The sequence below is a fragment of the Rhinolophus sinicus genome, linkage group LG02 (genome assembly GCF_036562045.2).
Source record: "Rhinolophus sinicus isolate RSC01 linkage group LG02, ASM3656204v1, whole genome shotgun sequence".
Lineage (NCBI taxonomy): Eukaryota > Metazoa > Chordata > Mammalia > Chiroptera > Rhinolophidae > Rhinolophus > Rhinolophus sinicus.
In genome coordinates, this window is record NC_133752.1 from 48491813 (window position 1) to 48516740 (window position 24928).

Genomic DNA, 24928 nt, shown 5'->3' on the forward strand with positions numbered 1-24928 from the left:
GAGCTAGCTAAATCCTTTCCTCAAAAATCAGTGATAGAACTGAACACAGCTTTCTAAAGCAACCATTTAAGGACTCTAGAAATTGACTAAAGGCATGCAACAAACTGAGAAACATTTATTCAAGAAAAATAATGGAATCTTGAATAACAGTGGAATTTTAGCCCTTTGGGCCTATTAGCATAGAACTACCAGGGTAAGGCAAGGTGTGGGAACTACTTGAGGGGGCTGATTTATTTGGAGCAGGTGCATGACCATGGGCATTATTATAAACAGTACCAATCTTGGTGGCAAACAATAAGAAAAGGCTAGCTTCACAGCTAGCTTGAGGTTCTCGCTGGGTTGGGGTAAGCAGCAGACCAGCAGACTCGCTAGAAATTCAGCAGGGAGATCTGAGGAAATGAGGTAGCCATAACGAGCCTTGATAAGCTCTCACATATCTCTGGTCTGGAAGAATGCATGCTTGTAAAAGGTTGTGCACAAGAGCAGGAGAGACTGGAGATGTCTAGCTATGTACCGGTTCCTGGATCAATATGAAGTCTAGAGCATGTTCAGAAGAGACATGAAAAGACCCAACAAAAAGCAAAAGCAGGATAGACATAAATTGCCCGAACTTTGAATTCATTCCCTAACCCACACACAGCTCCACTAGCAAAGGGTGAAGACCTTACTGACTCGAGGTGTTTAAGCACAACTTTTGACCAATCACTGACTGATGACTAAGCTATGCTGATTGACATACAACCCTTAGGAAGACAGGCTTAAATATAAAAACAGTGATTAAAAACAACAGCAACAACAACAACAACAAACTCAGTAGAGACATCAACAGCTGCACACTGCAGGAAAGACAGACTCTACAGTATTAATTAAGCTATTAAACAAATAAGAACTCTCTGGGAGGAATCAGAATCTAGGGTTGTTACAATCTAAAACTCCTACTTTTACACAAAAAATTATAAAACGAGCATAGAAACAGGAAAAGTATGAGTATGACCAATAGAAATTATCTCTGATAGTGTCTATGTATTGGACTGAGGAAACAAAGACCTCCAATCAGTTATTGTAAATATGCTCAAAGAAATAAAGAAAACTATGTCTAAAGAATTACAGTAAGATCTATTTTCTTAGCAAATTTCAAGTATTCAATACAGTATTGTTAACTATAGTAATCATGCTGTACATTAGACCTCCAGAGTTTATTCATCTTATAACTGAAAATTTGTACCCTTTGACCAGCTTCTCCCCATGTCTCCCATCCTCTAGCCCTTGGTAAAAAAAAAAAAGAAAAAAAAAAAGTAACTGAAATGATGGATATGTTATTTAACTTGTGTTAATCATTTCCCAATGTATGCACATATCAACCATCATGTCAAAAGTGGTACAATTTCTATTTGGTTCTTTAAAAAATTTCTCTTTATTGATATTCTTTATTTGATTCATCACTGTTGTCATGCTTTCCTATAATTCTTTTCTTTATGTTCTCTGATCTGATGGAGTTAAATTAAAAATCAACAACAGAAAAAAATTTTGGATGTCTACAAAATTATGGAAATTAACAAAGAAACACATCTAAATAACTCATGGGTCAAAGAAGAAAGCACAAGAGAATTAGAAAATAATTTGAACTGAATGAAAATGGAAATAATGCAACATACCGGTAGTGTTTCCCCGAAAATAAGACCTAATTGGCCAATCAGCTCTAATGTGTCTTTTGGAGCAAAAATTAAATATAAGACCCAGTCTTATTTTACCAAAATATATGACCAGGTCTATAATATAATATAATATGATATAATATAATATAATATAATATAATATAATATAATATAATATAATATAATACCCGGTCTAATATAATAATGCAACATACCGGTAGTGTTTCCCCGAAAATAAGACCTAATTGGCCAATCAGCTCTAATGCGTCTTTTGGAGCAAAAATTAAATATAAGACCCAGTCTTATTTTACCAAAATATATGACCAGGTCTATAATATAATATAATATAATATAATATAATATAATATAATATAATATAATATAATATAATATGATACCCGGTCTAATATAATATAATATAATATAATATAATACTGGATCTTATATTAATTTTTGCTCCAGAAGACACATTAGAGCTGATTGGCTGGCTAGGTTTTATTTTCGGGGAAACATGGTATTAAAATTTATAGTTAAGCAGTATTCAGAGGAAAATTTATAGTTTTAAATACTGATAGTACTAAAGAAGAAAAATTGCAAATAAATAGCTCAAGGAACCAGGAAAAGAAGAACCAGCTAAACCGACTAAGAGCCAAATTGAAAGAATAAAATAAAACATATGAGGTATGATCGAAAAATACAGTGAATGTTTAAATTAAAAAAAAAATTATTAAGGTAAAAGACACATTGCCATTAACCCCCCCTCAAAATACTCCCCCTCACTTCAAACACACTTATCCCATCATTCTTGCCACTTTCTGAAGCAGTTCTGGAGTTCTCTTTCATGAGTATCTTCGCTTCATCCTCCACCATGACAACACTCCTTGTCACACATCGCTTCTGATATGGCAATTTCTGTCAAATAAAAACTTCACAGTGTGTTGTCATCCACCTTATTCACTGGATCTGGTGCCATGCAACTTCTGGCTCTTTCCCAAAGTCAAAATGACCATGAAAGGAAAACATTTTGAATAGATTCAGGACATCGAGGCAGCCACAATAGCGCAAATCATGAAAGAGGACTTCCAGAACGGCTTCAGAAAGAGCAATGGGATAAGTGTGTTCAAAGTGAGAGGGAGTATTTTGAAGGGGATTAATGGCAATGTGTCTTTTACTGTAATAAAATTTTTAAATTTAAACATTCACTGTATTTTTTGATCATACCTCGTATATTAAGAAAATGGAAAACAGACATACAATAGAAGAAATCAATGAAACAAAGAGTTGATACTTTTTAACTATTTTTTTTTAAAAAAAGTTAAACCTTTACCTAGACTGAGCAAAAAAAAAAAAGAAAAAAAGGGAATATTCAAGGAAGTCAGGAATAACAGAGGGGACATCACTACTGTCCTTACGGAAATGAAAAGGATTGAAAGGGAATCTTATGAGCAATTTTATACTGATTAGAAAAGTCAGATGAAATGGTCAAATGAGTTAGGCAGACACAAACTACCAAAACTACCTCATGAAAATATAGAAAATTTGAATAGACCTGTAAAAAGTAAAGAAGTTGAATTATACTAAAAAAATTCTCACAAATGTACAGGCCCAGATGGCTTCACAGATAAACTTTATCACACATATAAAGAATAAATAATACCAATCATTACAAACTCTTCCAGAAAATAAAGAGGGAGAGAGCATTTCCCATCTCTCTCTACTAAGTCAGAATTACTCCGATATTAAAGCCATACAAAAACATTATAATGAAAGCAAACTATGACCCATCATCCTTCATGAGTGTAGATATGAAAACCTCAAGAAAACATTAGGAAACTGAATACAGCAAAATAAGTAAAGGATCATATACTATGACCAAGTAGAATTTATTTTAGGAATGCAAAGCAGATTTCACATCCAAAAATTTATTTTAGTGTAATGCTTTATATTAACGAAATAAAGGACCAAAGTGACACAATCATCTCAACAGGTACAGAAAAAAATTTGACAGAATCAAACACCCATTTATAATAAAAACTCTTAACAAACTAGGAATAGAAAGGAACGTCTTCAATCTGATCATGGACATTTATAATAAATCTATAGCTAACATAATACTCAATGATGAAAGACTGATTGCTTTCCACCTAAGATCAGGAATAAGACAAACATGTCTCTCTCACCACTTCTATTCCAAATTATACTGGATGTTCTGCCCAGTACAGTCTGACAGGAAAAATAAAAGGTATTTAGATTGGAAAGGCAGAAGTAAAACTGCCTTTATTCAGAATGACATGATACTATATATTGAAGATCCTGTGAATGCACAAAGAAACTATTAAGCAATCAGGTAGAAGTGGTCAACTGGGATAACAAGACAAACTGGAAGTAACAATCAAATCTTTAATTACTTACTGTGACCTAGCAAGTGAGAGGCAAAACAAGGCACTGGCTCTTAGTGTTCCACTTTCTCCGTGGAATGGTACTGGATGGGGGTCAGGTGGATACAGTGCAGATGGAGAAATCATCTCAAAAGGCTGCTGGCTCTTTATGGACTTATGGGGCTGGGGGGAGAAGGAAGAAGGAGAGGAAAAGGGCTAGGAACTGATAGGTACTGTGTCAAAATAGGGCAAAGTGCCTCATCCCAGGCCCCCAATAAAAGATGCCCCTGAATGGAGGTACATTAGCTAGGAATGCAGGTATACATATGCACATGGCTGACCTGGATTTGGGGAAATGAGTCCTTGACTACAGGATTGATAAAATTGCAATGAACTGGCTGTGTACCAACTCCGGAATGGAAAGGGAAACTTCCCTCCATGAGGCCTGCCATACAAAGTCTTGCAATTACTTATGGTCATGCCCAAAGTTTCACACAGAGGATTTTGACCTGGAGACTCCTCAGAAACTACTACAACTAATAAACGAGTTCAGCAAGGTTATTGGATACTAGATTAATGTACAGAACTCAATGGCATCTCTATGTAGTAGCAATGAACCCTCCAAAAATGAAATTAAGGAAACAGTTACATTAAAAACAACATAAAAAAGAATAAAATACTTGGGGATAAATTTAACAAAAAAAAAAAAAGCGAAACTACAAAACATTGCTGAGAACAATTTAGAATGGCCTGAATAAATGATGAAATAGTCCATGTTCATGGACTGGAACACTCAACATTTTTAATATGGCAATCTCCCCCCTCCCATACTGATGTATAAATTCAGTGCAATGCCTATCAAAATTTCAGTAGGGCTGTTCGTGGAAATTGACAAACTGATCCTAAAATTCATATAGATGAATATCACAAAGATACAGAATAACCAAAATAATTTTGAAAAAAAAAAGTTGGAAGTCTTAAAGCTTCCCAATTTCAAAACTTGCTGTAAAGCTCATGATCAAAATAGTCTGGTACTGGCATAAAGATAGACCCATCAATGGAGCAGATTTGAGAGTCCAGAAATAAACCCTTACATTTATGATCAATTGATTTTTGACAAAGGTACTGAGCCAATTTAATGGGGGAAAGGATAGTCTTTCAGCAAAGCAATTGACTATCTACATACAAAAAGATGATTAAAAATCTTACCTCACACCATACAAAAAAATTTCAACTCAAACTAGATCATAGGCCTAAATGGAAAAATAAAATTGTTAAACTTTTAATGAAAACATAGGAGAATATCTTTGGGTTAGGCATATTGGGTTAGGCAAAGAGTTTTTCAGATATAACACTAAAGCATAATTTATAAACAAAAAATGTTGACACATTGAACTTCATCACAATGAAAATCTTTTGTGTTTCTAAAAGGAACTGTTAAAAAAATGCAAAGACAAGGAGAAAATTTTAGCAAAGCATATATTTGATAACAGGCACTCATATCCAGAGCATATAAATTACTCTTATGACTCAATAATCAGATGACAAAAAAGTAAAATAAAAAGGACCTATATATTTGAATAGCTATTTCATTGAAGAAGATATGCAAATGGATAATAAGCACACAAAAAGATGTTCAACATCAATAGTTACAGAAATACAAAATAAAACTGTTATAAGATACCACTTCACATCTACTGGAATGTGAAGGAATAGTCATAATAAAAAAGAGACAATACCAGGTGTTGGTGAGGATGTGCAGAAATAAAATCCTCATATATTGCTGGTGGGAATCGATGATGATACAGCCACTTTGGAAAATAATTGGGAAGTTTCTTGAACAGTTAAATATAAATTTATCATACAACTCACAATTCTACTCTTAGGTATCTACCCAAGAAAAATGAAAACATATATCCACACAAAGACTTTTACATGAATATTCATAACAGCATTGATTATAATAGTCTATTTGGAAACAATCCAAATGTCCAACAACTGGTGAATGCATGATTAAGAGTGGTATGTACAATGGATATTTTATTTAGTAATAAAACTACATCAAAAGACCATTCAGCAAAAGTACTGATTTCATCAAGTTTGAAACTGGTAACCCATGCATGGTGACCAGAAGTGCTAACCTGGGAAGAATTGGTGTGATCACCAACAGAAAAAGACACCCTGGTGTTTTTGATGTAGTTCATGTTGAAGATGCCAATGGCAACACATATGCCACCCAGCTCTCTAACATTTTTGTTATTGGCAAAGGCAACAAACCATGAATTTCTGTTCCCTGTGGAAAGGATATCCACCTCACCATTGCTGAAGAGAGAGACAAGAGACTGGCAGCCAAACAGAGCAGTGGGAGAAATGATCTCCCACACATATATCTTCCATATACATATATAATGCTATAATGTCAATTACAAAGAAATCAAGTCAGAACATTTTGTCACATGAAAACTTGATTGAATTTGGATTTGGAATATTGGGTTTTAACTTTTCGGTACTTGACAACTTAAAATTCTAAGTAGTATCTATAGATCTTTTAAAAAATTTACTTTCAATATCTAGTTCTACTCTCACTGTGAATTTTTAAGTGTGAATTTTATTTCAATTTCAAAAGAAAAAAGGAAATGAACAACATACCCAGTATTAGTGAAAGAGAGACTCTCTATATAAAGATATGAATCCTGACATCAAGATGTAGAATCTATTGTTCTTCTCCCCTCCAGCCCATCAAAACCCTCCACCCTATAAAACAGTACTGTCACCTGACTGGAGGTTGTCAGATTTCCCCTAAGTCAACTTTCATTCTCAACCCCATCTTGGCTTTTTCTCTCACCTATGATCCCTTGTCTCTCTAGAGTAAAGGCAACCAGGCTGAATAAAAGCAACAGGGTGATTGTGTGATGGGGACCAGTGGTTCCAAGACACTGGGTTAAGAGGCCACCAAATTGATTTCACTTGAGAGCAAATTCAGATCTGAACCCAGTTTTTCAGAGGTGAAAGAGATCTATTGATTTTCGTCACAGTCAGTTTAAAACTGAAATGATCGCCATTTTAACTGTGTCAGACTTAACAGATCTATTGGAAATGAGTATCATTGCCACTAGAAGCTGTTTTTCTTTTGACTGAATTCTATATTGTACATCTTAGATGGAAAATAAAGTAATAAGACAGTGAAAAGGAGCTGGGAAATTCTATGGTGGCTGTTATTTACCTCACCAGGTAAATGAAGCAAGCCAGGGAGGGACAAAAGTGAGTTTGCAGAAATGTCTAAAATGCCTGAGTCCACATGAGTCACCTAAATCAGTCTACGAGCCTGAAATCATTTCTGTAAATACCTCACCTGCTCCAGTTGTTGAGGGTCTGTGAAAAGAAAGAGACCTTCCTGGATGTATGGAAGAGGCATCTCTGGGAGTTATAGGTTTTATGGAATTTCTTTGCACAATTTGGTTTGGAGCTTAATTGTGAACTTTAAATAACCATGCTAAGTGAATATACATACTTATTAGACTATTTCTGGAAAGTATAAGTAATATTATGATGTTTTGAAATTTCATTCATAGAAATTACATTTTTATGTTAGTCTTTCCTCTTAGGAAATGCCAGTTGAAAAATACTTGATACCTCTTCAATTGGTTGGTGTTCAACACTGGCCATTCTTAGCCTAACTGCTTGAGAAATCTTTTTTCGGGTTGTTTCTTAGAGATTTATATTTTCATAAAGTCAGTTTTTACCTAGAGAAAATATTTATGACCTGATTTTTGAAAGTAGACAAATGGAATTAACTGCCTTTCTAAAAATGTTGAGCTCTGTTTCTTTTAGTGTTCCAATGATAAGCCATTCCAATAACTTTTCAACACACATTTTATCCACGCGATAAATCAGTTACAAACAGGTGACCTTTTGTTGCTATTGCTATAAGTTACCCTTTCTATTCATCCTCTACTTTCTCCTTGTTTTTATCATAGTCATCATTATCACCATCATTTCTTCATCATCCTCCATTTTTGAGTTCTTACTGCATAAAGATATTTGTATAGTTGTGTGTGCATGTGTGTGATAATTAACATAGATGTAAAATACTGCCATCACTGTGATCCCTATATGCGTGGTGGCTGCAGTGGTGCTGGGCAGAAGGGAGGGTAATAATGTCTCATATTAGTCCATTCATCCAGACTCTGTTAGGTGATTTATTCATGATATCTCACTTAATTTTCACAACAAAACTATGAGGTGTATATTATTATTATTCTCATTTTAACAATGAAGAAATGGAGATTCAGAGAGGCTGAATAACTTATTTAAGGAGACATAGTGAGGAAGTAGATTGCCAGCAAGTCTTTTGGAACTGTAAACCTTTGCTCCTCCTCAAAACTGTGTTGCTCCCAGGTATACCTGCCAGGCAGTTTGAGTACACATGATGGTCCAGTCCTGACATTAAAGGGTGAATGCACCGATAGGGTAAAGATGTTTATAGATCAGCATTGCCCCATGTCATAGTGGCTGCATCACTGCAACGGTGTATACATCACTGGTTGTGGCTGAGTGCTGTCCTGGAGAAAGTCTACAATTGATTTTTTTCCCAACCAAAAGTTATAGTTTGAACTGTCTTGTAAGCAGATCTGTTATGGAAACTGTATAAATTCAGACAGAGCTTAACAGCTAAATTCATACCGAAGTTACAAAAGCATCCCCAGGAGTAAATTAACAAGCATTAAAAATGTCAAAGCCCATCTAAAGTTCTTTATCAATGACTTAAAAGGCATTTCTTGATCATTTAAACAGTGCAATATATCTTACTCCCTTATGTACCACTTTCAGTTTATGGTTAGATTCTCATTACTCTAAGTAGGTACAGAGCCTTTTGTAGTAATTTTTTACATGAATAGAGTGAAGAGGGGAACATTCAAATCAGATTTTATAGAGAATGATCAGGCAAAAGATAAACGTGCAAAATCACATATCAAAACCAGGTGGATAAAAGGCTGGGATGCCACGGCATGGTGAAAGATTCCAGGAAAGCTTGGATAAAGGTCCAGGGAGAATCCATGAGGCTCAGCATTTCAATACTGAATAAGTAAAATTATAATATTTGTTGTTCACCATATATCTGGCACCAAGCTGCCATATATATATACATATATATATGTATATATATATGTATATATACATATATACATATATACATATATATACATATATATGTATATATACATATATATATATACACATACATACACACACACACACACACACACACACACACAGGATGCCAAAAAATATATATACACATTTTAAGAAAGGACAAGCTATTAAAATTTAATACTCAATATACATATACCAATAACAAAAGATGAATACAAGTCACGTATATACAGTTTTTTGGCATCCCTGGTATATATATACATATCTCTGGGTATATAATCGGGATATAGGTAGGCCAGTGCTTCTTAGCCAGTGTTCCTTAGCCTAGCCTTCTATTAGTATCATTAATGGAATTGTTAACACATCCTGAATCTCACTGCTGCTCTACTCATTGGGGGTTTTGGAATCAGTATGTTTAAAAAGCTCTCCCCTACAAAAAAATATGAGAGGAAGAAGGAGGAGGAGGAGGAAAATGGTAAATCCAAGAGGGTAAAATATTAATAGTAGGTAAACCTCCATTAAGAGCTGCAGTGCTGTGCTGGAGGTGATGTGAACTGGCTCATGAGTCTGTGTACCGCTTCCCAACTCCGTGTCAGTGACTTCCCATTGGTAGCTTGGAATTGGCCATGGTGAGAGTATTTATACCACAAAAGTCAGAAATTGCAAATCAGGGCTTTTTTTCCCCCCTCCGAAGTCCTATTCACTAGCATACCACTGGGGATACGGGTACTCTTTGTAAAAATTATACCGTCTCTAAAACCAAACAAAAACAAAAAGATCCCAAACACTCTTGTAGTGATGCTACTGCAGCCTGCTGGACAGCCTTCCAAAACTTGGGATTTGGAAAGTATTTCACTTGACAGCAGCAAGCATCCTGAGGGCATGGACCATACACACACACACACACACACACACACACACAAACACACACGTAACTTGGTGCCAAATATATGGTGGACAACAAATATTATGCTGCCCACACGCTACCTTAATTAGGGATGGGTGGCAGAGACTGAGCAATGGAAGAAGATGAAAATGCATAGTTAATATTCTGTACAAACTTCCATTAGCTCCTATGGGGAGAAAGTATTTAGCAAATGGAAAGCATAAGGTCCAAAATTAATCCCATCTTAATCTCAGGAAATGCATAAGGGAAGGAAATTCACATTACTGATTACACACTGCTACCTGACAGATAGAAATGAGATAATAAGTAGATATTGACTTCTGTTGAGGTGAACATCAAGATCTATTGACCTGAGAGGTAAATATTGACCGAGGTGAAGTCAAGGTCAATATTTGCCTCAAAGAACAGGAAATCTTAATGCTCACCAATATATAAAGGTTATATGTGAATTTTTACATACATCTTCCAGGCATAACATCATGAAAGCTCTATATTTTCTCAAGAAATTCACGAAAGCCTATTTTAAAAGTTTAAATTCTATCAAATGGTAACTTTAAGGAATAAGAATTTCCACTTTCTTCTATATTGTTGACTTTTGTTGAGCTATTAGTTAAGACGATTTAATATGGTCTGCTTCTGGTACAGCGAAGGTTAACAAGAGTGTAATAGAACTCAAACCATCCCTTAGGAGGGCACAAAGAATATCTTACAGAATCATCATGGTTACCAGTGACATTTCTCCATAACTATCCTTGCCAATCATGAGTCAGAACCTCTTTTTCTGTAACAACACATCTTAATTATAGTCCTCAGGATTTAGGTCTACACATTAGTATCTGATCTAATTAGGTCTACATTAGTATCTGATCACTAGATTCTAATTTATCTCCTGGCTTCAAGATGGACTCTATCAAAAGATGACCCTGAGTTGGTAAACCCTCATCACCATGGATCTTTAAGCAAAGTTACTCTTTAGGCTCCAGTGGTAGAGAAGAAGGGTCTTTGAAGGATCGGAGCATTTTAATTGCTATCCATTCCTCTGTTCCTTGGAACAGACCCCTCTACTATTGCCAGAAACTTGAAACCATCTGGAACCTAATGCCCAATAAATACCACTTCCCCTAGTAGCAGAATATTCAGGCAAAGCCAAGAGGGAGCTCCTTCTCCACAAACTCAATGACTCAATTGTTACTTCCCAGGTGGCCATTCTAGTACTGCCTCTACTGGTATAAGCCTTGCTTAGTGTTGAGCAATTTGAATGGACGTATCAAGCTGATCAAGCCTCGTTATTCTGCTCTTGTGACTTTTCAACCTAACTTTCAGACCAACAAACAAAATTAAAGGTCCCTCAAAGCAAAGAAAATTCCAGTGCATTCCAACAACTCACACTTGTTGTCCCAGCTTCCTTTCAGTTCTGTTAAGCTCCTGCAGGGTAAAGACAATACCTCACATCTCTTCATTTCTCTTATAGCACCTAGGGCAGCACTGAGGTGAATAGACTTTCAACAAAGGCATGCTGAAGGGTCAAGTGAATGTGCCAGTGTAAACCCTTCCTCATTGTCTTCTTACTTATCCTTTCCTGCTACCTCAAGGCACTTGCAGAACTGGTAGGGAGATAGGAGTAGCAGTATATAGAGCCAAAGCAAGGATTTTAAAATCCCCACCCATGTCCCCTCCCTCAGGAGTGAGGTTCTAATATATGCATTGCCTGATTTTCATACATGCTGATTGCTTAGCGATTTATTCTACAAGTGCCAAGGAGAAGAGTCACCCCTGGACTAAATGTAAAATCTTTATTCTCACCAATGTCTAAATCATTGTTTTCTCGCGGCCGAGATCATGTGGCACACATTATTAATAGCTCTGGTCTCTCCACCACTTGACACAGCGCTCCAGCTGTCATTCTGCTCCCTGGCTCGTATGATTCTTGCACTGGTGAAGTGCCAGGCCCGGGCTTAGCCCATCAGTCACTGTCACCCACCACCCAGTGATGAATAGCCCGGCCGTCGCCGTGGCGAGGCCCGGGCTCTGATTCACACACGCCTGACTTTTACCAACTTCAGTACACCAGCTGAGGCCTATCCCAGCTGAGGAAGGCCGCAGTGACCTGGAAATGGCACCGCCTCCGCTCCCCAACTCTCCCTCGCCCCTCCCCCCTCAGATTAGTTAAAAATGAAACAAATCCTAATGTGATCATGTCACTAATTATGCATTTAATTCAGTTATAAGGAGCTAATGGCTCCCTCAGTGACAGCTTTTACTGCTAAAAGGCAATTCATTCCTGAAACGGAGAAATCTAATTACACAAAATGCTTCATCCTAATCCTTTCAAAGAATAATCTTATTTGTAGACATTAACATCCCAGATGCTGCTGCTGTTTGTCCATTATGACAGTGTTTGTCCTGAATAATGTATAAATAGCTCTTTCTGGACAGTTGCATGTCACTAAATCAATACAATTTGCTGCCTTCTGTTACATTAAGTCGGCCTGGGCAGGCTGGAGAAAATTAACCTTTTGTTTTCCTCCCCTCCCCCTTTCTCAAAGGGCCTTCAGAATTAGAAATGAGAAAAGGATCAAAGAGGAGTGGGGGGAATTGAAGGGACAGTGGGGAGAGAGGGAGTGAAGGAGTGAAGGGGGACAGGTATGAACGAAGCTGCAAATAGCGAAGGGAGGAAATGTCAGGTATAGGAATGCCATGAGATGAACCACAATGGGAGAAAATGTCAAACTTCTCTGAAGATTATTTTGAAATTATTCCAGATGTGGACCTGGACTGAGCATCTTATGTATTGATCCTTGGGCTCAGACTTCTTAATTCTAAATGATGCTTTCTCTGAAATGGTGCTTTGATGAAATGTAGAGAGCTCATGGAGGGTGGTGGGGGAAGGCAACTGATGTCAAGGGAAAATAATAATTACATGAATCAGTTGACTGAGATATTCTTGCTCAGAATATCATCTATGTGGAAAGCATTCAGGGCATTGCATAATAACTTCTATTTGTGTAATTTATGGCTTAACAAAGGATTTACACACATAGATAATTTCATTGATTTACACAGCCTTGACAGGTAGGCAACATGGTTCCAATTCTAAAGGTGAGGAAAAGGAGGCTCAATGACGTATCCAAGATGCTATAACTGGGACTATCTTCTAGCTCTTGGTTTCAAGTTGAATCTTTCCATCATTACACAGCTGATTCTCTGTATATGCTAAACCTCTGAGTATTCAGGAAGCTCTCCTAGCAACTGTGTTTTATTTTAGGGCACCCCCAAAATGCATGCATATATACACACCATCCCCCTACATTCTTTCCCATATAAAACATAGATAGGTGGGTTTTAATATGTAAGTATTTAAAGATTGTAGCGGTATGGAGTGTGCAGATGTAATTTCTAAATACTGTAAGTTCTCGTCAGGAGATTCAATAAAAAATTGGCAAAATTTTTCTGTAAAGGGCCAGGTAAGAAATATTTTAGGCTCTGTGTGCCATACTGTCTCTGTCACAACTACTCAATTCTGTCACTGTAGAACAAAAGCAGCTATAGATGCTAACTAGATAGATGGATGGATCTGGAAGAGGTGTCAGGCTGGATTTGGCACTTGGGCTGTATTTGTAGACCCCTGGATTAGACAATAATATTCAAAAAAATATTAACATGAGCAATTCTACTTGACTTATAAATTTTACCTTTGTTCCCTTCATATTATTAACCTTGCTCCCAATCACTGCTTTTTCCTTCTTAATATTGTCTCAAAAGAATACAGACATCTGGCTTCATGTAAACTCCAAGAAGTCCATAAAGAAAGGGTCTTGTGAATAGAAGCAAATTGACAAGTTGAGGGAGAATGTTTTATATTCTCCTTGCCCCTGCCTGATTTCTGTTTAGTTCACTCTGGTTGCTTTGGGCATATGGCCCAGCATTCAGTTTCACACCTCCACTATCAGCTGGTTTTCCTTTTCGTGCCAGGAGTGGGATGAGGGAAGAAGGATAGAGTGCAGCTATTGAGATTAGATCCCACTATTTGAAACATCCTGCTAAAAGCTTGTTTTACTACAATTCAGCAAAGAGAATAAGTCACTGTAAGGCAGGCTGGTTTTAAAAGAGGATTTAAATAGGTGGCACCGTAGACTACCATGCTGAAGTAGAGTGTCACCTTTAAGATGGGCCAAAGGACGATAGCATAAAGAGGTTTCAGGGTAGACAGGAAAGTCAGGTAAGGAAACAAGTCAAGAACAAGGTAAAATAAAAAATATAGGCACATAGACTTGTTTATTTGCCTTTCAAGCTATGCTACATAGTTAATGACATCATATCCTTACTGCAAATAATTTCTTGATTACCCAAAACATGCAGCACAGACTTCCTTAGAGGCCTGCAGCTGGCATACGTTGCTGTACTCAAGGAGCTATTTTGGATAGCACTTCAATCAACACTGAAAAAGAAACAAATTTGTCTAAATTTGATCCTGAGAGCAAAAATCGAATAAGAGGCCCCCAGAAATGACAGAAGCATAAAGCACGCAAGCCTGCCTTTTATGAAATTAAATGGGAGCACCCTTGAGGTTGTGCATGGATTACACAGCATTGAGAGATCCTTGTGGAGGAGTTCAGAACATTCTTCGCTTTTTCTTTTTAGTATAGCTCTTTATCTTGTGTTACATTCCTTTAATGCTATGTCACAAGTATGATTTTTCTTGTCTACTTCCTATTTCTATAAGAAGATATGTGAGATAATCTATTTTGAAAGTAAGCCTATACATGGCATCAGAAGGTCCACTCTTGGGAAAGGCTTCAGGGTCGAATTCTTCTGTTAGCTTTTTCCTAGGAAAGCCTTGATTTTACATATCTTCTGAATGTGAGTTGCTGGGTTTCTTTGGAATGAACTCTTTAGCATCTAAGAAACTATTATTAAGTCCTTGGCTTTGCAGCTTGTATATTTGTCAGACTTTCACAAATGGTTATTATCAACTGATCATATTAATAATCCCACTGCTATTTGTAATATGAGATTTTAAAAGTAGTTAACTGGTCTATAGAGGCAAATGCTAATCCCACACAAAGTAATCTATTCTCTAGAAACATGATGGTTTCTCCAATGGTATCAGGACTTATTGTGGAAAAGGAAGTACTGTGGGATGAGATGCAGAGCAGAAAGTATTATTTCTGGAAAGTAATTTATTTGGGGGTGCCCCGTTAAAGCATCAGGGCCAGTGTCACTGAAGAGGGCTCAGATTAGCTGATCTGGTTGATTGGGCCTTAATCCATCACTGCTTGAGCCCCCTCAAATGTGTTATCACCCGGGATTTGTCTGGCTACATATGATTTCACACATCTGTCATCTAAATCACAGATCCAAATGCAAAGTCCAGCACTAGGAAACGTCACATGCATTTGTGAAAATCCTTGGAGGAACTTGGGACCATAAATCAATGGATGGATTACAGTTCAATAGTACGACCTTCTCATTTATGATGAAATGATGTTGTCCACATGAATGCTTAGGTATTATGGTGATGAAGCTATAAAGATGTATTTGAGAGTAAATCTCTCTGTTTCTTCCTTAGAGCGGGCTTTGACTACTATCTCCCAGACGAGAACCTTTTTAATTAAGACCAACCTGAAAAAAAATAACAAACTGTATGAAAGCTTACTTGGGTCTAGCTTTATGAATTGGCCAGACAAGTTTATTTATTTATTTTTTATTTTTAGATGGAATAGTAGTAGTGATAATGGTAGTAGAAATAAGTATTTCTTTAATGTTTGCTCTAGCTGTGTACTATGCTGAGCACTTTTATGTATTATCTCAGGAAATGGAGGCTCAGAGAGCTAAATCCTATGTTCACTGTACACAGCTATGCATTCAATGCAGAGTCAGGATTTGAACCTAGATCTTCCTGACTCCAACCTTGTGCCTTAGCACAATGTAAGGAAAGCCCATATCAGACTTTGCTTGATTTTAGAAGCAAAGTGAGAGGGTCAGAATTTTAAAAATATACCACATAGAGTAAGAGGTTTGTCAAGTTAAATATTCTATTTGTTGGCTCTAAGCATTGCAGAAAACATCCGTGGGAAGAGAATCACTGAGACTGCTTTTGGCTGTGACCCAGTTCTCCCACTTGCCCACTGAGCATGCCCAGTGTAAACATGCCATAAATACTGATATAATGGGTGAAAAGCTAGTGGGTCTGAAGTGAGGCAGGATGTCCTTGGAGCCATCTTGGAAGTGATGCCTTGGAGGGTAGAGAGCTTTAAAATTCCCAATGAGATCATATTTGATCTGATTTTTCTCATTACACCAGAAAGCAAAGCAAAATAAGAAAGCCACATAAAACCAGAACTACCCACTTCCTGAGCCTGGAGTTGCATTGGAGGCATCAGATCAGCATCACCCTGATGTCAGGATCTAAAAGTACCGTTCACTTGGCTATTGGAAAGAGGGGACTTTGTTAAGGAATTTTAACGCTCTTAGTTAACTTCCTTGGGACAGGAAGTCTCATCCCTTCCATACTTCCCACAGTTGGGCATTTACAATCTTTTTCTAATTGAGATAGAAGTTTGGCAGGCTAAGGTGGTTTTCACTGTCTGATGTTTTCATAGGAGAAACATTTTATAGACCTTCAGTCTTTCATTTCATGAAAATAGTAACTTTCCATGACAGTCTAGCTATGTACTCAATGCAAATTTGTCTGAATATTATTTCTCTTTCCAAATTGAAAAACAAACTTATGCAGTAATACTTAAAGATGATATGTTTTGCTTTGGTTTTCACATTTAAAGACCTTTTATTTAATTATAATAGTTAACGTTGAGCCTTTGTTATGTTCCCAGTACCGTGTTTTATCTGCATTATTTATTTCTCACAGCAATCTTATGATGTAGCTATATTATCATCCCATGTTAGAGATGAGGAAACTGAGACTCCAACAGGATAAGTAGTTTGCCCAAGGCTATATATCTAATTAGTGGGAGAGTCAGTATCTGAGCTCAGATCTGGCTGATTTCAAAACTTTTAATCACTTTCTCTTGTCTTTCAATATCTGAGAAAATTAATGCTTGCGTATGAATATTGAAAGTGATTGTAGGCCTCGTAGATATTGTATTGCTGAGAGAAAGCTTGGCGATCACTTGTTATCTTTATTTTTCTAATGGATAAATCAAGATAGAAGATTATGGCTATGTCAATATGACGTTAAATGCTTGTGTCAATCTGGTCAAATAATCTAGTCACATTAATTGTTTGGCATCAAACAGAAAAAAAATGTTAATTAACCCAAATTTCTACTTTTCAATTGGTTATTCTGGTATAAAATGAACTCAACCTTAGTTGAGTTCAAGATCACAAAACAAACACATTGTAAAATTAATGATCACACTGTTTTGGATTCTTACTCCATGCAACACGATGCTTAGATATGCTGCTGAAAGTGAAAAATGCAATCCTCTCCCCTCCACCCCTTTATTTAATTCAGAGGCTACACAATGTCAAATAGCTTGAAAATTTTGTTTTAACTGAATTGAGCATAGAGACAGCCAAAGTCTGTTTCACCCTCGAGGGCTGCAGGATTTCCTTTGGACACGGGCAAATGTCTTTATTTTCCCTCTAGTTATTTTTTAAAAAGTTATGCTTGCTTACATACTAAGTTGTCTAACTCCATCTGCTTTTGTCAACTCAAACCTCTTTGAGTCTCTCACCATAGAACCAAGAGGCTGAGGAGACTGGAAATATTCTTCTCTCATGTAGGTAGATCAGTCCTAGGATGAACACATGTCTTGCTTCTCTGTGAAAGGCTATTAGGATCCTACACACTCATGATAAAGTAAAATCAGATCAGTTCCTCCCTCCCTGCACAACCCACCCCCCTCAAGGAGATAACTGTTATTGGGACTGATTTAAGACACAGAGTACACGCATCTCAGGGTTCAGATCTTGCATTGACCTGACAGTGCCAGCATCTATGAAAAGCATTGCTTGACCGAGATGCTGAGGCAGTTTGATGTAGAAGCTATTGACAGGGAATCAGCTTGAAAGCCCCAACACGCCTTTTCCGGAGTCACTTTTCATATTGTAACTGCAATTCACACGTATTTGCCCTGTGGCACCATCAGGAATTATGAGAGAGCCAGGAAACCTAGAACTCAGACATTATGGGAAAATAAAAGGAAGTCATTTAGTTCAATAATGTTATATCATTATCTTTGTGATAGGCTAATTCATATATTCTACAGAAGACTATTTATGAAATAATGGTTTGGGATTCCCAATTTGACTTAAAAAATATGTAACTTTAGCTGATGGATTCAATTTGCAATTCAAATGAGAATTTTGTACATTTTCCCCAGAGTCTTTAAGTCAATAGGCTTAAATAAATAAACAGAAACTCCTCCGATCATTTTAATAACATTCTCTTGACTATAATAATCCAAGTTGTTATGACCAGAAGTGACATCAGCAACATAATTATATTCCTCTATTAGCCCAAGGTATTCTTTGAGCTAAAGTGTGCCATCCAGATTGATCTTTTTGATGCCATTTTCAATATGTAAAATATTTCCAGGGAAGTTCTTTGTTCAGTTTTCTTTTATGTCCTTAATCCTGTTTATTATTTTTTTTTACAAATAGAATTTTAGATTAAACTTATTTATTTGCTTAATTTACAATGAAATCATTGTTGTTGTTTTTTTTTGTTTTGTTTTTACAAAAACCTAGAAGGTGATTATCTGGGGACAAACACAAGACTAGACTCAATAAGAGAACAGCATCAAATTTTAGTCAGCACCATGTTTAGGATAGGTCAAGCTGGCGCTTCAACTTTAAGAAAATCTGAAACTCAATAAAGACAATCGTAAAACATCTTTTTCAACTCTCCCTGCCTGGCCTTTCTTAGCAGACTCAGGATCAGGACTCCTGAGGCCAGCAGCACGTCACACCATTATCTTTAAATTCATATCATAGTTCCTAGAATGCTAGAGCTGGAAGGGTACATGTGCTTCAAACCTCACCCACTAGAGATAAGTAAACTCTGGTACAGGAAGGTTAAGTTACCATGTTCCCCAGAAAATAAGACCTAGCCGGACCATCAGCTCTAATGCATCTTTTGGAGCAAAAATTAATATAAGATCCAGTCTTATTTCAATATAATATAAGACTGGGTCTTATATTAATTTTTGCTCCAAAAACACATTAGAGCTGATGGTCCAGGTAGGTCTTACTTTCAGGGAAACACAGTAGTAGGCTGAAGTGTGTACAGCTTGTAACAGAGCTCAGATGCTTCCATCATATCATCTGTCTCTATAGTTGTTTTGGCCTTGTGAGGGTGACTTATTTATTGGGTTTGGCTTTCCCTCTTAAGCTCATTCATTAATTAATTCGTTCATTTATCAAGTACATAAAATATGTCATGCTGTGTACAAATGTCCAGGATACAGAAGAAAACAAAATCCGTGACTTCATAGAGTTGCTATTCTATGGAAAAGGTAGAAAATAAAAAATGAATAATATAATGTTAAGTGATAATTAGTATTCTGAAGAAAAAATAAAGTAGGATAAAATGTTAGAAAGTGGTAGGCTGAAAGGAGTCACCATTTTGATAGTATGGTCAGAGAAACCCTACCTTGAGTAGGGGAAATCTGAGCAAAGACCTGAAAGATGCAGGCACAAAAGCTATCCAGATATTTAAGGGAAGAGTGCTCCAAGCACAGGGAACAAGTGCAAAAGCTCTGAGGCTGAAAGTGCTCATCCATTGCTTCTCTAGAACTTCTTTTTGGACAGATTCTGATCTGGTTTCTGTATAGCCACTCTACTACGCACGAGCCAGCAGTTTCCTGGGAGGAGCTGGAGCACGACCAAATTTTGGAGTCAGATCCAGTGTGATATTTCCTGAAGTCTGTGGTATTTAGTTAAACAATGTTGGGCAAATGGGCCTGATTTTGTGTTAGTAGGAGGGAGAGAAAGAGAAAAAAAATGCCTTTGGGGGATGGATATCTCTTCTGGCTACAAGTGATAAGAAGTTCACCTGAACATCTTTCCACTAAATAATCTTAAACTTCAATACTGTGATAAGGAACCTTTATTTAATTAATTTGTTTTCAATTGATCCCAAAATATGCCTTAGTCTTTTTAAGGGTCCCCTGGGTCCCTGTGACACGTTGATAACTATCTTCTCTTCCCTGACACCCAGTGTATGTCTGGGAAGGTAGGGACAGGCTTCCCTCCAGGGCCAAGCCTTCTCAAACAGAAGAGGTATGCCACCAAACTTGGGACCTGTCTCATAAGGAAGGAGAAGGGATTGAAGGGAAAGAGGGGGAGGGTATATCCCAAGTTAATTCTGAGGACTGAAAATGCTCTCCTACCTAGTCAAGAAGAAAATGGAAATCAAAATATTATGTGACTGGAGTTTAAATAGGTTATCCAAATTTGTAATTCATATTGAGTGATGATTTTAAAATTAACTTTCAAATTGTGCTATAGACTGAATTGTATCTCCCTCCAAGTTTATATGTTGAAACCCTAACCTCCAAAGTGACTATTTGTAAATAGAGTCTTTAGGAGCTAATTAAGGTTAAATGAGATCATAAGAGTGGGGTCCTAATCTGATAAGACTGTGACCTTATAAGAAGAGGAAGATCTCTCTCTCTTTCTCCCCTTCTCCCTCTTCCTCTTTCTCTCTCCCATGTGAGGACACAGAAAGAAGGCTGCTTGCTATCTGCAAGTCAGAAAGAGAACTCTTCCCAGAACAAATCATGCTGGCATGTTGGTCTTCGACTTCCAGCCTCCAGCACTGTGAGAAATAAATTTCTGTTGTTCCAACCACCCAGTCTATGGTACTTTGTTATGGCAGACCAAGTAGACTAAGGTAAATTAGTATTTGGATGGCTAACCTGTGACACAATTTAATATTCTTACTGACTACTGAAATATGCCAACCTGAATCCCAGGGGACTCTTGGCAATCTGTTAACTTAGGGTTACCTTTCCAAACCTCATGGCCTTCTATGTTCTCACATCCACACATTAAATCAAGTTCAGAAATAGGAACTAAGGGTTTGTCTAGGCCTGGCTCTGCCATTTTAGTTTCTAATTAGCTTTACCCACCTCTTTCTCTAACCAGCTATATAAACTCAGGCAAGCCACTTAACCTTTCTGTTCACAGTTCCTCCATCACAGACGAGGGCCAAATGCCATCAGGTCTGTGAAAACACTTTGAAAATACTGAAAATTTAAATACAGGCAAAAGCGTTCAGTGTCTAATAGACATGAATTCTATTCATTGTGTTTGAAGGGCCTCCTCAGTGAAGGGATTCACTGAGCTGTTCAGAGGTGGTAACAGCCAGCATTTGCACCATTTATGCAGCCATTTCTGTGTCTTATCCCACTGATTACGCAAGACAGAAAAGCCTTGACAAGGACACTTCAGAGGCCTGAGGAAGAAAGCCTCCCTCATTCAGCAGAGGTGGTCAGAATGTGCGTCTCGCTGTCTTGTCTCCGGGCTCTGTGAAAGTTAGAGCCACTGTGAGGTCAGGCAACAAGCCTTGCCAGGCATCCGAGGCCTGCCACCCCTCCATCATTGTCAATAAGCGAGATGGAGAGACCTGTACATCATTTCATTTACTATTGCAATGATTACATAGCTCATTGCCTTCCCATTGTTTCAGTGATAGATTTAATTAACTTCCAATTAATCATAGAGGGTGATATTTAATGCTCAGCCCAGCACTGAGCACAGTGTCACAGACCAAAGAATATATTCTGAAGGCTTCAGTAATCAAGAGGTCATGGAAGATAGATGTTCTTCACTGAAGGAGAGGGAAGATAAATCTCTGTGTCCAGACCACTCTGGCTAACTGTTTTAGGATAATTGTTTTGCATCCAAATGATAACTTTCCATAAGGCCCAACCATGCACAGCACAGGAGAGATAGATGGAGGGAGAGAGAGATAATAGGGTTACAATATGGACAATTCACTTGGCTGTAATTCCCATCTGATGCCAACCAGACCAAGCTCACCAGGGAATTCTGCTTGGATTTGTAAGAGTGCAAGTGCAATAGAGGGTCTAGCTTAGGACTTATGCTGAAGAGGCGCTCTATAAATCTTGTTCAGTGAATGAGGAAGAAGGGCCAGAGATCTTCGTTAGGTAGGCTTTTGTTCTCAGTAATTACAAGGGCATACAGACATTTTGCTCATGATGTGATACCACCTATTTCTGTCTTTTGTTTCATAATAAGAGGCAAGACATGTGTGTCTGAGCAATGGAAGTCTCAAGTCCCCGAGTCTGGTAGCGCAGTTGTCACTCTATGCTGTGTCCCCAAAAGGATGTGATCCTTGTGATAGAAGGTCCCTCAGCTCCATTCCAGGCATCTAAAATGTTTTTAATGAAATGGATCAGAATCGCTGAAGAAAACATTTTAGAAGTTTCTTAAACTCTGTTTTGACTCAGAACATCAAAGTATACTTGAGGAAATCAATTATTCTCCTTATATTTACATTTGCATTTATGTAATAATGGTAATAAATGTAATCAGTAATAAATGATAACACAGATTACAGCCCTTTATTCATTCTTTCTTTATCCATCTGTTCATCCATTCATAATTATGTGTTCATTTTTATGTCAAGAAGACGGTCATTTCTATATTATTTCAAACAATGTCCAGAGCATTAAAATCTCAGGATAAAAGAAAAAACTCAAACTGAACTGTAAAGTCATTGGTAACAGCATTTGACCAGGAGCGATAGCAAAAATTTTGGATATAGTTACCAATAGAGTACATAGTAGAAAGTAATAAAACCCTTGATATAATATAAAACAGTAGCCTGGGTGTGTGTATATATTTTTAAGAAAATGTCCGTAGCTCTATAAGTGAATTTGTGACATCGAAATTTTCAGAACCCCAGTACTGTAGCCTTTTACCAGAAAGAAGTATAATATATCTGTGCCAATTTACATGAAACAAGGAACTATTAACCAATTCCATAGACATACACAATCCCTTTTTCGTAGAAAAGTAAGATGTCTGGCATCTACAACAAATTTATTTAGATAAATTTTTCTTCCATTAACTGTTCAGAATAAGATTTCAGATTAGGGGACATACAAGCCAGGTTTTGGAGATGCCGTTTGGTTTAAGTCCCAGAAAAGCTGCATCTGACAAATAGCAAACTCAGTGTTTGTATATGCTTGTGATTATTAATGGAGTGGCGTGTGTGTGTGTGTGTGTGTGTGTGTGTGTGTGTGCGCGCGCACCATAGGACCCAAAGCTCTAGAAATAAGTTGACAGAGAGATGAAAGCATGGGGAGGTCAACCTCATCCACTTTACTGCATACACCAGGAGTCCAATGCAAAATGAGAGGCCCTTGCCTTGTTTTCTGATGGAGACACCCCTCTTCACTTTGCAATGAACAAATTGAAGATGGAACGAGAATGAACTCCCATATCATCTACCTGCCCTTCCAGTCAAGAGGTTGACATCTGAGCAGGGCCATGAGATTACAGTCATGACCCAGTATAAAAGAATGAGAGACATTTGCCACTCTTGTTTCAATTCTGGTCATAAAAATGCATTAAGTCTGGCATGAGCTTCTGTTCTTGTTGAAAGTGTGGTCATAGGAAAGCTGCGGTCATAGGAGAAGCCCCCAGAGGATTCCCTGGGATATATCATAACATGTACCTGGTTTTTCTTTTCAACTAAGGACTTGAATGATTTCTCCCTTTGTTCTCGTATGGCCATTAGGGTATAGCTATTTGGGCATAAAAATGAAGGTTCTCTTTCAGGACAAACTATTTTAGCAAAGAAGCTATGAGATGCTGGCTGTGTGACTATAATCCAACCATATGTGTGACTCTCTATGCAAGGGAAACAAGAGCAGAAACATACACATACTATGTGATCTATTGGAAAATATTACAAGGTACCAAGTTGGTCTTCTAGGTCCCAGGCTGTCCTCTAGGCACTCCTTTGTTCCCTGTAGGAGCCATGCTTCCTGTCACTGTCCCCTCTTCAAACCTTTAATGCAGACGTTCCCTCTTCAGGTAATCACTTTTCTCAATTTCTTCTTCCTATCAAAATCATCCAGTTTTCTGTCTCATTTCCTTAGGGCCCTAGTATCCTCTATGCATTCTGATAATTTAGTCCCTACAGAGGTGCATATGTGTGCTAATGGTTTGATGTCTCTTAACATGTTTGCATTTGGGCAGTTTGTTTTTCTTTTAGAGAAACTCTTCTCAGCTCAAAGAAATAAATCTAATTGCAGTGAATCTCCACTTGTCTCAGGGGCTGAGACATTTGGAAGTAGGATAGAGGAAGAATGGAAAAACTAAATCATTATATAAGCAACTGGGTGGTTTATTGTACCTATATTTAACTTTTAACTGGTGATCAAAGAGAATAATTCTCTCCAAAACCCCATCTATATTTGTTTGTAAATAAAAACAGGAATTTTCAAGAGTACTCATTCAACAATAACTTTTCATAGATTCCTGATAACGTGGAGTTAGGCTTTGTAATTCTTCCTTGCATTAATTCAAGACATATTTATTGAGTGTTTACTATGTGCCTGACCCAATGGCTGTTGCTGGGATACAAAGATGAATAAGGCACCACCTCTGAGCACAGAAGTTTCAGTCTAGTGTTGAGGACAGACAGCTAAGCAGTGAGTTTCAATACGAGTGATATACCCTATGATGGAATTACTGCAGAAAGGCACCTCATCTGCATAAAGAAACAGGAAAGGGTTCCTGGGAGAAGTGATATCTTATTGGAAACCTGAGGAATGAGAAGATGTGGGGAAAAATTACCATTAGTTAGGATTTAGGTGAAAATTGGTAACAAA